Genomic DNA, 11,081 nt, shown 5'->3' on the forward strand with positions numbered 1-11,081 from the left:
CTTCCTCTCACCAGTTCATACTCGACCTCTCGTGTGTGTGTGTGTGTGAGTTCAGGGAGGCTAACAAGTGGTATTCAGAGCTTGAGTTCTTGAGCCTGGTGGCCATGGCCTCCCTTGATCGTGAGTGTGGGCGCGGGCATTCCCCGGGGCGACGTCGTGGCGAGACGACATACGTTGTGAAGAAGACGGTGCGGGACGTCGGCAACGCGCAGTACCCTATGCTCACCCACACGAACTACGCCGAGTGGGTGGTGCTGATGAAGGTGATGCTCAAGGCGAGGCGCCTATGGGCGGCGGTGACCGTGGGCACCGCCGACGAAGAAGACGACTAGTCGGCCATGGAGGCCATCCTCAAGTCCGTGCCGGCAGAGTACTTCGTCCCGCTCGGCGCCAAGGACTCCACCAAGGAGGCCTGGGAGAGCTTGGAGACGATGCGGCTGGGCGGCGACCGCGTGTGCAAGGCGAAGGCGCAGCAGCTCAAGCGGGAGTACGAGGCGATCGCGTTCCGCGATGGAGAGGCCATCGAGGACTTCGCGCTACGGCTCACCTCACTGGTAAGCCAGCTAGCGCAGGTCGGCGTCGACATCGGGGAAGAGGAAGCAGTGGCGAAGTACCTGCGGGTTGTGCCGCCCCGGTTCGCGCAGATTGCGCTCTCGATCGAGACGCTGCTCGACATGAGCACGCTCTCGATCGAGGACGTGACCGGGCGGCTCAAGGCCTCCGAGGACCGCGCGGAGGCCCCCGCCCGCACGACTGCCAGCGGCCAGCTGCTGCTCATGGAGGAGCAGTGGGCGGTGCGCCTGCGTGAGAGGAAGCAGGGAGAGGGCTCCTCTGTTTCGCGTGGCGGTGGTAGAGGCGGTGCGCGCGGCAGGCAGCGCGGCAAGTCGCGGCGGAAGGCTGACGGCGGCGATAAGGAAGGCGGCGATCACGTCGCCGACAAGGATCGTTGCCGAAATTGTGGCAAGATCGGGCACTGGGCCCGCGACTGCAAGGAGCCGCGGCACCAGGAGCGGGCGCATCTCGCCCAAGATGACGAGGAAGAGCCTGCGCTGCTCATGGCGCAGGTCTGCGCCATCAACACCGAGGCAGAGGACCGCGGCGGGCGCGTCGTGCTCGACGAGCCGCGCGCGCGGGTCAACCTCGGGCGAGCAGAGGAGGAGACAGAGGAGCTGTGGTACCTCGACACCAGCGCGAGCAACCACATGACCGGGAACCGCGCGGCCTTCTCCGAGCTCGACACCGCACGGCCTTCTCCAAGATTGGTGAAGTTCGGCGACAACTCCGGCGTGGACATCCAGGGATGCGGCACGGTCGTGTTCCAGTGCAAGTCCGGCGAGCACAAGGCTCTGACGGATGTGTACTACATCCCCAAGCTCCAGAGCAACATCGTCAGCATTGGCCAGCTCGATGAGCGTGGCTGCCAAGTGCTGATCCACAGTGGCGTGCTCCGGATCAGAGACCGCGAGCGGAAGCTGCTCGCCAAGGTGGAGCGCAGCAAGAACCGCTTGTACACCCCGGCGCTGCGCATTGCGCGCCCGGTGTGCCTGGCGGCGCAGTGCGACGATGAGGCGTGGTGCTGGCATGCACGCTTCGGCCATTTGAGCTTTGATGCTATGGCACGGATGGCGCGGCAAGGCATGGTGCGCGAGCTGGCGCTGATCGAGCACGCCGGCGAGCTCTGCGACAGCTGCCTTGCCGGGAAGTAGAGGAGGCTGCCGTTCCCCAAGAAGGCGAGTTACCGCGCCGGCGACATCCTCGAGCTCGTCCACGGTGACCTCTGCGGGCCAATCACGCCGGCAACGCACGGCGGGCGGCGCTACTTCCTCCTCCTGGTGGATGACTGCAGCCGCTTCATGTGGCTGCACTTGCTGTCAAGCAAGGATGAGGCGCCGGCGGCGATCAAGGAGTTCCAGGCGCAGGTGGAGACGGAGACGGGGAAGAAGCTGCGCGTGCTGCGGAAGGATCGCAGCGGCGAGTTCACCTCGATCGAGTTCGGCCTCTACTGCGCGGGACAGGGCGTGGAACGCCACCTCACGGCGCCGTACTCGCCGCAGCAGAACGAAGTCATGGAAAGGAGGAATCAGACGGTGGTCGGCATGGCGAGGAGCATGCTCAAAGCCAAGAGGATGCCGGTGGCGTTCTGGGGCGAGGCGGTGAGCACGGCGGTGTTCATCCTGAACCGCGCGCCCACCAAAAGCTTGAAGGGCACGATGCCGTTCGAGGCGTGGCACGGGAGGAAGCCGGGCGTGTCCTTCCTGAGGACGTTCGGCTCTGTCGGGCACGTGAAGAAGACGAAGCCCAACCTCTCCAAGCTGGAGGACAGGAGCACACCCATGGTGTTCCTGGGATACGAGCGCGGCAGCAAGGCCTACCGGCTCAACGATCCGCAAGCACGGCGCTTGGTGGTGTCGTGCGATGTCATCTTCGACGAGGCGGCGAGCTGGAATTGGGAGGAGGAGTGCGGCGATGGGGAAGCAGTGCGCGGTGCCTGGAGCGATTTCATCATCAAGCACGTGGAGTACCAGGACCTGGAGGACGGTGACGGGGAAGCAGCTGCGTCCCCTGTTTCGGAAACAGGGGAAGTCGCGCCAGCCCCGGATTCGCCTGCCGGGCAGGCATCACCGGCCACACCTCCGGCACCAACACCGAGCTCAGCCGCGCCGATCCACTTCGTCACGCCTCCATCGAGCACCTCCATGAACGTCGACGCCAAGTACTCCTTCGAGCCACTTTGGTTCTGCGCGGTGGACGACCTCGTCGGCGATTCCAGTCCGCCAGGGCAGGCGGCCCGGGTGCTAGATGACCTCGAGCTGCATCTGGGCAGCGCAGAGGAGCCGCCAAGCTTCGCCGCAGCAAAGCAGGAAGAGTGCTGGCGGGCGGCGATGCTGGAAGAGATGGCGGCGTTGGAGGAGAACCGCACGTGGGAGCTGGTGGATCCGCCGGTCGGCTGCCGGCCGATCGGGCTCAAGTGGGTCTACAAGGTGAAGCGCAACGAGCGCGGCGACGTGGTGCGGCACAAGGCGCGGCTGGTGGCCAAAGGATTCGTGCAGCGCGAGGGCATCGATTTCGAGGAAGTCTTTGCACCGGTAGCGCGCATGGAATCCGTGCGCATGGTGCTGGCTCTGGCAGCGACGAGGAACTAGCGCATCCATCATCTTGATGTGATGTCGGCCTTCCTCAACGGCGAGCTGGAGGAGGAGCTGTACGTGCAGCAGCCGCCGGGATTCGCCATCCCTGGCAGCGAGCACAAGGTGCTCCGCCTGCGCAAGGCCCTGTGCGGGCTGCGGCAGGCGCCGAGGGCTTGGAACGCCAAGCTGGACGCGACGCTGGCGTCCCTCGGCTTCACCAAGTGCGCCACCGAGCATGCGCTCTACGGCAAGTCCACGGCGCACGGGCGGCTGATCGTCGGCGTGTACGTCGACGACCTGATCATCACCGGGTTGGAGCAGCGTGACATCGACGACTTCAAGCGTGAGATGAAGGGTCGATTCCGCATGAGTGACCTCGGCCTGCTCACCTACTACCTCGGCATTGAGGTGGAGCAGGGGAGGGACGCAATCACGCTCCGCCAGAGCTCGTACGCCCGGAAGCTGGTGGAGAGGGGTGGTCTGAGCGGCTGCAAGCCGTGTCAGACACCCATGGAAGAGAAGATCAAGCTCTCAAAGGAGAGCATGGCGGAGAAGGTGGACGTGACACAGTATCACAGCATCATTGGCGGGCTGCGTTATCTCACGCACACTCGGCCGGACATCATGTTCGCCGTCGGCTATCTTGGCCGATTCATGGAGGATCCACGTGAGGACCACTCTGCCGCTGTCAAGAAGCTCCTCCGCTACGTGGCAGGGACCATTGGGTACGGCATCGTCTACCCAAGGCGGAGAGGGGCTGGGCTGGAGCTGACTGGGTTCAGTGACAGCGACATGGCCGGGGACATCGACGGTCGAAAGAGCACAACTGGTGTTCTGTTCTTCCTCGATGGCTGCCCTATCTCCTGGCAGTCATAGAAGCAAAGGGTGGTCGCGCTGAGCACTTGTGAAGCCGAGTACATTGCAGCGGCGACGGCGTGCTGCCAGGGAGTATGGTTGAGCAGGCTGCTGCAGGAGGTGATCAAGGAGAAGCCCTGCACGCCTGCACTGATGGTGGACAACAAGTCCGCCATTGCTTTGGCAAAGAACCTTGTCCTCCATGACAGGAGCAAGCACATCGACACCAAATTCCATTTCATCTGTGACTGTGTCGATGGAGGACAGATCAAGCTCGAGTATGTCGAGACAGCTCGACAGTTCGGGGACATCCTCACCAAGCCACTTGGGCGCGTTCGACTCACAGAGTTGAGGACCAAGATTGGGGTTGAGGAGATCAAGCAAGAGGAGTGCAATTAGGGGAAGAAATGTTAGATAATTACCCATGCTCATGCTTGCCTTTCTTTCCTGGTAGTAGTAGTAGCACTTGCACCTTGACCAGCCAAGGCTTGCCACTTGAATTTGGGCGGCAAAGACTGGTGCATATAGTTGCAGCTGCAAGTAGCAGCATGGTAGCTGTTAGAGTATATTAGGGATATCTCTATATTAGGTAGATTAGGATTGTATCCGTATCCTACCAGATCTGTAGGAGAGGCTTCTTGCCCTCCAAGTCATGTACCCCTATATATTCAGCCCAAAGGCTCAGGCTAATACAATCCATCCATTACACCAATTCTATCCCTTCTACATGGTATCACGAGACTAGAGTTCCTAATCCTAGACCTAGCTTCCGCCGCCGCCGCCACCGCCGCGCGCCCCTGGGGAGATCCATCTCTGCCGGGGGCAGCGCCCTCCTAGATGCGCGGCCGGTCCCTCTGACCGCCGTGTTCGTCATCGTCCTTGAGTCTGCGGTGGATCCATCTGATCCCGCCGCCTGTCGTCGTGTCGTCAAGCTCCAGCAGATCGAAGACCTCATCGTTGTGCCGCCGGTCGCGCCCCTCCTTCACGCCGCCGGCTGGGCCCTCCCTTCCGCGCAGCCGTCGTGGTGGCGGCTGCACTCCTCGCCGCCGATGCAGCGCGCCACCGTGGTGGTGGCCGCACCCTTATTCATGGTGGAGGAGGCCTGGACGGGTCCTTTTCGCCGGTGGCCGTCGCTCCGTCCTATCCGCGTCGCTCCACCGTCGCTTCGCCTGATCCGCGCCACCCCATCGTCCGCCCACGGACCAGCGCCCTGTCGCCTTCCCGGTCGGTTGCTGCTGTTGTTTTCTTTTTCCCGATCTGTGATCGGGTTTGCGTCCCCATCGCCCACCGCCGTCGACTCGCGCATCATCGACATCGGCTTCGACAACACCGACTTCCTCATCTCCTTCGACTGTGTTGCCGGCGTGTCCTTTGGCGTAACCGGAACGCCTGCCTGTGCCGTGCCCCCTCGTCTGCACGTCGACCTACGTCGGCTCGTCTTCGCCACCACCGATCGGGAGGCTCCACCTTCGACATCGCCTTCGCCATCGTTGTCTTCGCCTCGCACGCCGTCGGCCTGATCAACCGATCGCGCGAACCACCCTCCTGAGACGTTTGTCGTCTATCGCACGATGCTTCGCCAAGCAAGAGGGCTGCCGCTGCGTCGCCTCCTCGGGCAGCAACGTTGCCGCCTATCGTCGTCCTCGCCGTTGCATCTACATGCTGTCGGCTATCGGTGCACGTCTTTCGCGCATGGTCTTCGTCAAGCTGTACGAGTTCTTCGCCATCTCCTTCGAGCACCGCCGCCGCGTCATCCGGATCACTCGGCCTTGTGCTAGAAAGTCTGGATTCCCCTCATCGCTTCGTCTAGCACAACCACGTCGCCAGCGTCGCCATCTCGTCCCCGACTACTTCGTCTACTCCAGCAATAGCAGGCGTTGGCATCTTCTACCTCGCCTTCTTCTGTGCCTGGGACTGCCATGGAGGCCTTCTCTGCTGGTCCCCCCGGCGACAGCGTCTGGTTGTGCATCCTCCCTTGCACGTCCGGTATTGGCAACACCGGTGCGTGCCCATCGTCCCCGATGCGTTCCCGAGCCTGGCAAACTCGGGTATGTCGCCCGATGGCCTGACTGCTTCGACTTCGGCATCGCTCCCTCTACGACTGCCTCGACGCGTCGCTATCTTCGTCTCCGGCGTCTTCTCCATTACGCCACCACCATGGCGCCTCCTTGTGCGCCCGCGGCTTCATGTGCGGCTACCTTGTCTTCGGCAACCTCGACATAGCTACATCGACCACGGCTACTCTACGTACGACATCATCGACCATGGCTACTCGTCCTCACCTCGGCTACCTCGACATCGGCACAAAGGGCTATCATCTGCTTGAGCAACCTTGTGGTTTTCCACTCTAGCCACAGCATATGCGGCGCACTGACCGTTGTGATTGCGGGGGGATGTCAGTTTATCGACTTCTCTCCAGTCTCACCGTCTGCGACGCTCCCGCTGTGACTGCGGGGAGATGTTAGAATATATTAGGGATGTCTCTATATTAGGTAGATTAGGATTGTATCCGTATCCTACCAGATCTGTAGGAGAGGCTTCTTGCCCTCCAAATCATGTACCCCTATATATTCAGCCCCAAGGCTCAGTCTAATACAATCCATCCATTACACCAATTCTATCCCTTCTACAGTAGCAGTAGCAAGTAGTAGCAGCAGCAGTAGCAAGTAGTGGTAGAGGCTGCAAGGCACTATAGAAGCCATACCTTGTAATTTAACTCACCTTGACTGGCTTGGCTATATAGAGAAGAGCAGCTGCAGCTCAGAAGTTTTTAAGCAGCAACACTCCTCGTGTCTACCCTCTGCTTCTCTTCCTCTCACCAGTTCATACTCTACCTCTCTTGTGTGTGTGTGTGTGTGTGTGTGAGTTCAGGGAGGCTAACAAAAGATTGGACTGAGCATGTTAGTGCACAGACAAGGGGCCAAGTTTTGACAGAACTTAACAACTACCTTGAAGATGGCGTTGTTCCGAGGAAAGATGATTTTGATATTCTCAACTGGTGGATGAGTAATTCTACAAAGTATCCAATCCTCTCGATTATGGCACGTGACATCCTGGCAATCCCTGCTTCTGCTGTTCATTGCGAGGCATCGTTAAGCAATGAGGGACCTGTGGTTCATAAGCAATGGAGCACATTAAATAACAAAACGATTGAGGCTCTCGTATGCATCCGAGATTGGATTAAATAGAATGGTAATACCTTCATTTTGGTTGTTTTATTGGTTTCCTTAGTAGCTTATTTCAGTTTTTATAAGGATGAATTTTTTTTGTGTTACTGGATGAGTGCTTATATTGTGCATCTTAATTCTCAATATGATTTGACAGTACACAATTGGAATGCTATCTCTGACACATGCATTATTATATGTTGTTTGTGACTTGTGACAATTGGACTGTCATTGAGCCAAAGCACCCATTCTTTCATTGTACACAGTTGCAGAAAATAAACAGCAACTTATAAATAGGATTTGTATTAACTCTAATGCACATGCAATTAGTATCTGTACTTTGGTGAGGTATAACTGATATGCACATAGTTCATTTGCAAGGGAGGTTTTTGTTACCTTGATGCAATTTTACCTATGACATGTTTCAGTTGTACATCCATGAGGTAATATGTATTCTTCATGTTAATTGAGGATTTTTTGTATTACAACATGGTTGCATCATGGCTAGACTGCAAATATGAGTAATAAAAAGATGATTTTTTGTTTTGTGCTGTATTGGATTGAAATTTTCTGGCTTCATTCAATTTTGGGAGTAATATTCTAATATGGGAGGTTCCTAAATTATCTTGAAACTGCTCTTAAAAAATTATCTTGAAACTGCTTTCTCTTTTGATGAACATGCATCGCATGTCTATACTTTGATGATAGAAGTAATTTGCACATAGATACAATTTGTGAGGGAGGTCATTGTTAAAATGTTATATATGATGCAACTTAATCATGATGTGCTTACTGTTATGCATCTATGAAATAGTATGCACTCTTCCTGTTAATTGAGGACTTATGCATCATGTCCTGTTTGCATCATGGCTAGACTACAGTATGACTAACAAAAAAAGGTGGCTAGTTCACTGAATTGAAATTCTGGGTTCATTTAATTATATTAGCCAGCACACTCTGGGGTGATGTTCTGATCTGGGAGGTTGCCGTCAATAATTTTGCAGGCTAATTGTGCTTTGATCGGCCAAAGCTTACAAGCAGTAGGTGTATCCACGGTGCTTCTAAACTAGGAATTGAGGATGCTATATATTGCAAGGACTGCATCATCCATTTTGTTTGCTGTATCAGACATCTTGCTGCTGCATGTATGTCTGAATATCTAGATGTTTATAATTATCTAAGTCGTCATGCCTTTCAGCAATGGATTATTTGTAAATGTGTCTATGCATCTCTAGTATTAGGATTTAGGCCTCAGTTGCAGATTGTGTGCACAGTGCCGATGATGCACTGTCCTAACCTGGCAAGTTCTTTGTGAAGGTCATAGAAAGGCATTTGCTGGTCTATCTGTTGATGATGCCTGCTGCGTCAGTCGGCCCACCGTTAAAGCAGTCCACATCAAGTGCAATCCCAGTCCAAATTGGGGAAAAAAAATGTGTGTGTGTGTGAGAGAGAGAGAGAGTGGCGGATGCAGCAAATCATTGTAGCGGGGCTGAGCTCCTTCTCTCTCAATTTTTTTTCTTTCCTTCCCTCTTTATTCTTGTTGTAAAACAACCGGACTGTATATAGAAGGAAAGGAGGACTAGAAGTCCTAGTCCATGTCCGGTTGCTTGTGGGCTCTTACCAAAACTCTAGTCATAGGTCGGAGTATATATATGAGGGAGACTTTCATTGTAAATGATCAATACGAGGAATAAAGAGAAGCTCCACCTACATTGTATCTTGTCTACTTGTGTTCTTGTGCTTATCGTGAGAGGCGTGAGAGGGAGAAGATCCAACCGTTGACGACGTGTTTTACAACACGTTATCAGCACGACCGCTCTTCATCGACTACACGCGCCGAAGGAGTCGTCATCAAGCTCGACGCCGGCAATCTCGCCGTCGTCCACGCCATCGGCTACTTCGACGATGTCGACTACTTCAACGTCGCCAGCGATTGGATCTGCTCTGACTCGTCATCACGCAGGTAGGTCCCCCGGCCTTGCCGAACTGTCCTACGCCACGGCTTCGAATCCGTTCGTTGAATAAAGCAGCACGGTATAAAATTTTTTTAGTAGATTAGATCTGTGAATCCAAGCATTGAATTGGAAGATTTAATTTGCTAAACTTAATAAGTCGTATACTTAAATTGATCTCCATGATCGACACGGACACGGGACATGTTGCTGACTTTACGTCAGTAATATATAAGGGCATGAAAAAAGGGTGGAATTTTGTTTGTGCAGTGCCACGTGCATGATGGCTGGCAGCTAAAACGATCTTGTCATTGCCTTAGGCATGATAGTTCTGAACAAAGATCATGAAGATCACTCGCACACAAGCATCTCGCAGATACACCATTATGCAAATCCTCGGCTTGTAGCACAGCTCATAGCCTGAAGTCAAGTGCAGCTTGAACCCGGCACAGAAGGGCAGTCTTGCAGACGCCACCATCGTCCAAACCTCCAAGGCTGAACCTAACGGACAAAATGCCGAACTCGCTCTAATCAAACTCACCTGCAGCTGAGCTTCCCAAATTCACCCCGACCCCGGCGATTGCGCCTGCATGCGCATACTCGCCATCGCCGCCTGAAGCATCATCCGCCCGAATTTTATCTCTCGCCTGCAGACGAACTACAGTTCCATAATGCCCGTAGCCATACGCTGCACGAAGCAGAGCAGCTGGTGCCATCCGAACAAATGTGCCTGCACTAGTGCTAGCTCATAGTAGAGATACAACCCTGCATTGCACCATCGGTCTATTATCATGAAATCGTGATGCTAATTCCGACCGTTTACAGAAAGCGCATGCACGCGCACGTGCATACTGCCTTGCAAGGCCGCAAGCATCAAATGGCTCCCATCGTCGGCCTGCAGCCGCATTCTCGGGATTCGTTTGCCTTCAAGCGACAGAGTGCATGCCTCTTTCCGCATCCCACGTCACCCAACGCTGCACCCGGGTGAGAGGGAGACAGGCGGAGGAGACGATTTTTGTGACGTGCGTTGTACCTGGCCAAGCAGCCTGTAATAGGCAACAACAGCAAACAATCCATGAAGGAGAGCTCACGAATATAAAATAGTGTAGTCAAGTATTTAGTGCAGTACACCTTGAAGGCAAATGAATTGGAGATCAGTATAAATATTACGACAAACCCCATGGCATTTTGGTTTTTGAAGTTTTTTTTTCTAGAAGAAAAACACCTCAGGATAATCCGTCTTGAAGACAGATTAGTTACACTCGCATTCTGTAATTTGAGATATTCATGCAATCTTGAAGAACCTTAGACATAATACCCCTGAGAGTATTATTTTATATGTTTTCCTGGCAATTGTATGAATGAGGTAAATATTTTGCTAGAAAAGTTCTGGGAAATATCTATCGAATAGATTAACCAATCATAATTTATTTTACATTTACTTCATGCATTTAAACACATGAAGTGTGCTTGTAGCAATTGCATAAATAATGTAGAACGTGACATGAAGTCTATTATTTCTGGAAGAAATATAATATTGGTTTGAAGCCTACACCATATAATTTATAGAAGAGATGCTATATAACTCTTAAAGTTATTTTAGCTTATTGGTCCAGAACACATTTATTTTCCAATATGGCATTATGATTTACTAGCAGTAAACTCTTGAGAAGCAAATTAATTATTTGAGCTAGACATAACATGAAGTTATGCGAACTTAATATGTTTTCTTGAAGAAATATATTGTTTGTCATGTAGACATTTTTGCAATTCGAGAAGAATGTGCATAAGCTCAATATAAAACAATATTTATGCAATCATAAGATGCATAAGCCATAGAAGTGGAAGGAAATAAAATACATTCCAGAAGTGATGTTAGTCTCGGGGGGAGACGCAATGAGACAAAGAAGTTCACACCTTTAAACCATAAATAAATAGAATTTTTGACATAAGTTGCATTATTAATTATATTCACAAAA

General features: G+C 53.5%; 1 long non-coding RNA gene across 1 annotated transcript; it reads left to right on the forward strand.

Annotated features, from left to right (window-relative positions):
• Window positions 1-4,530: 4,530 nt before the first annotated feature.
• LOC120711604 lies at window positions 4,531-6,614 on the forward strand. Its single transcript, XR_005690333.1, has 2 exons — window positions 4,531-4,572; window positions 6,476-6,614. It is a non-coding gene; the product is annotated as an uncharacterized LOC120711604 (long non-coding RNA).
• The last annotated feature ends 4,467 nt before the right edge of the window (window positions 6,615-11,081 follow it).

The sequence above is a fragment of the Panicum virgatum genome, chromosome 6K (genome assembly GCF_016808335.1).
Source record: "Panicum virgatum strain AP13 chromosome 6K, P.virgatum_v5, whole genome shotgun sequence".
NCBI classification, from domain to species: Eukaryota; Viridiplantae; Streptophyta; class Magnoliopsida; order Poales; family Poaceae; genus Panicum; species Panicum virgatum.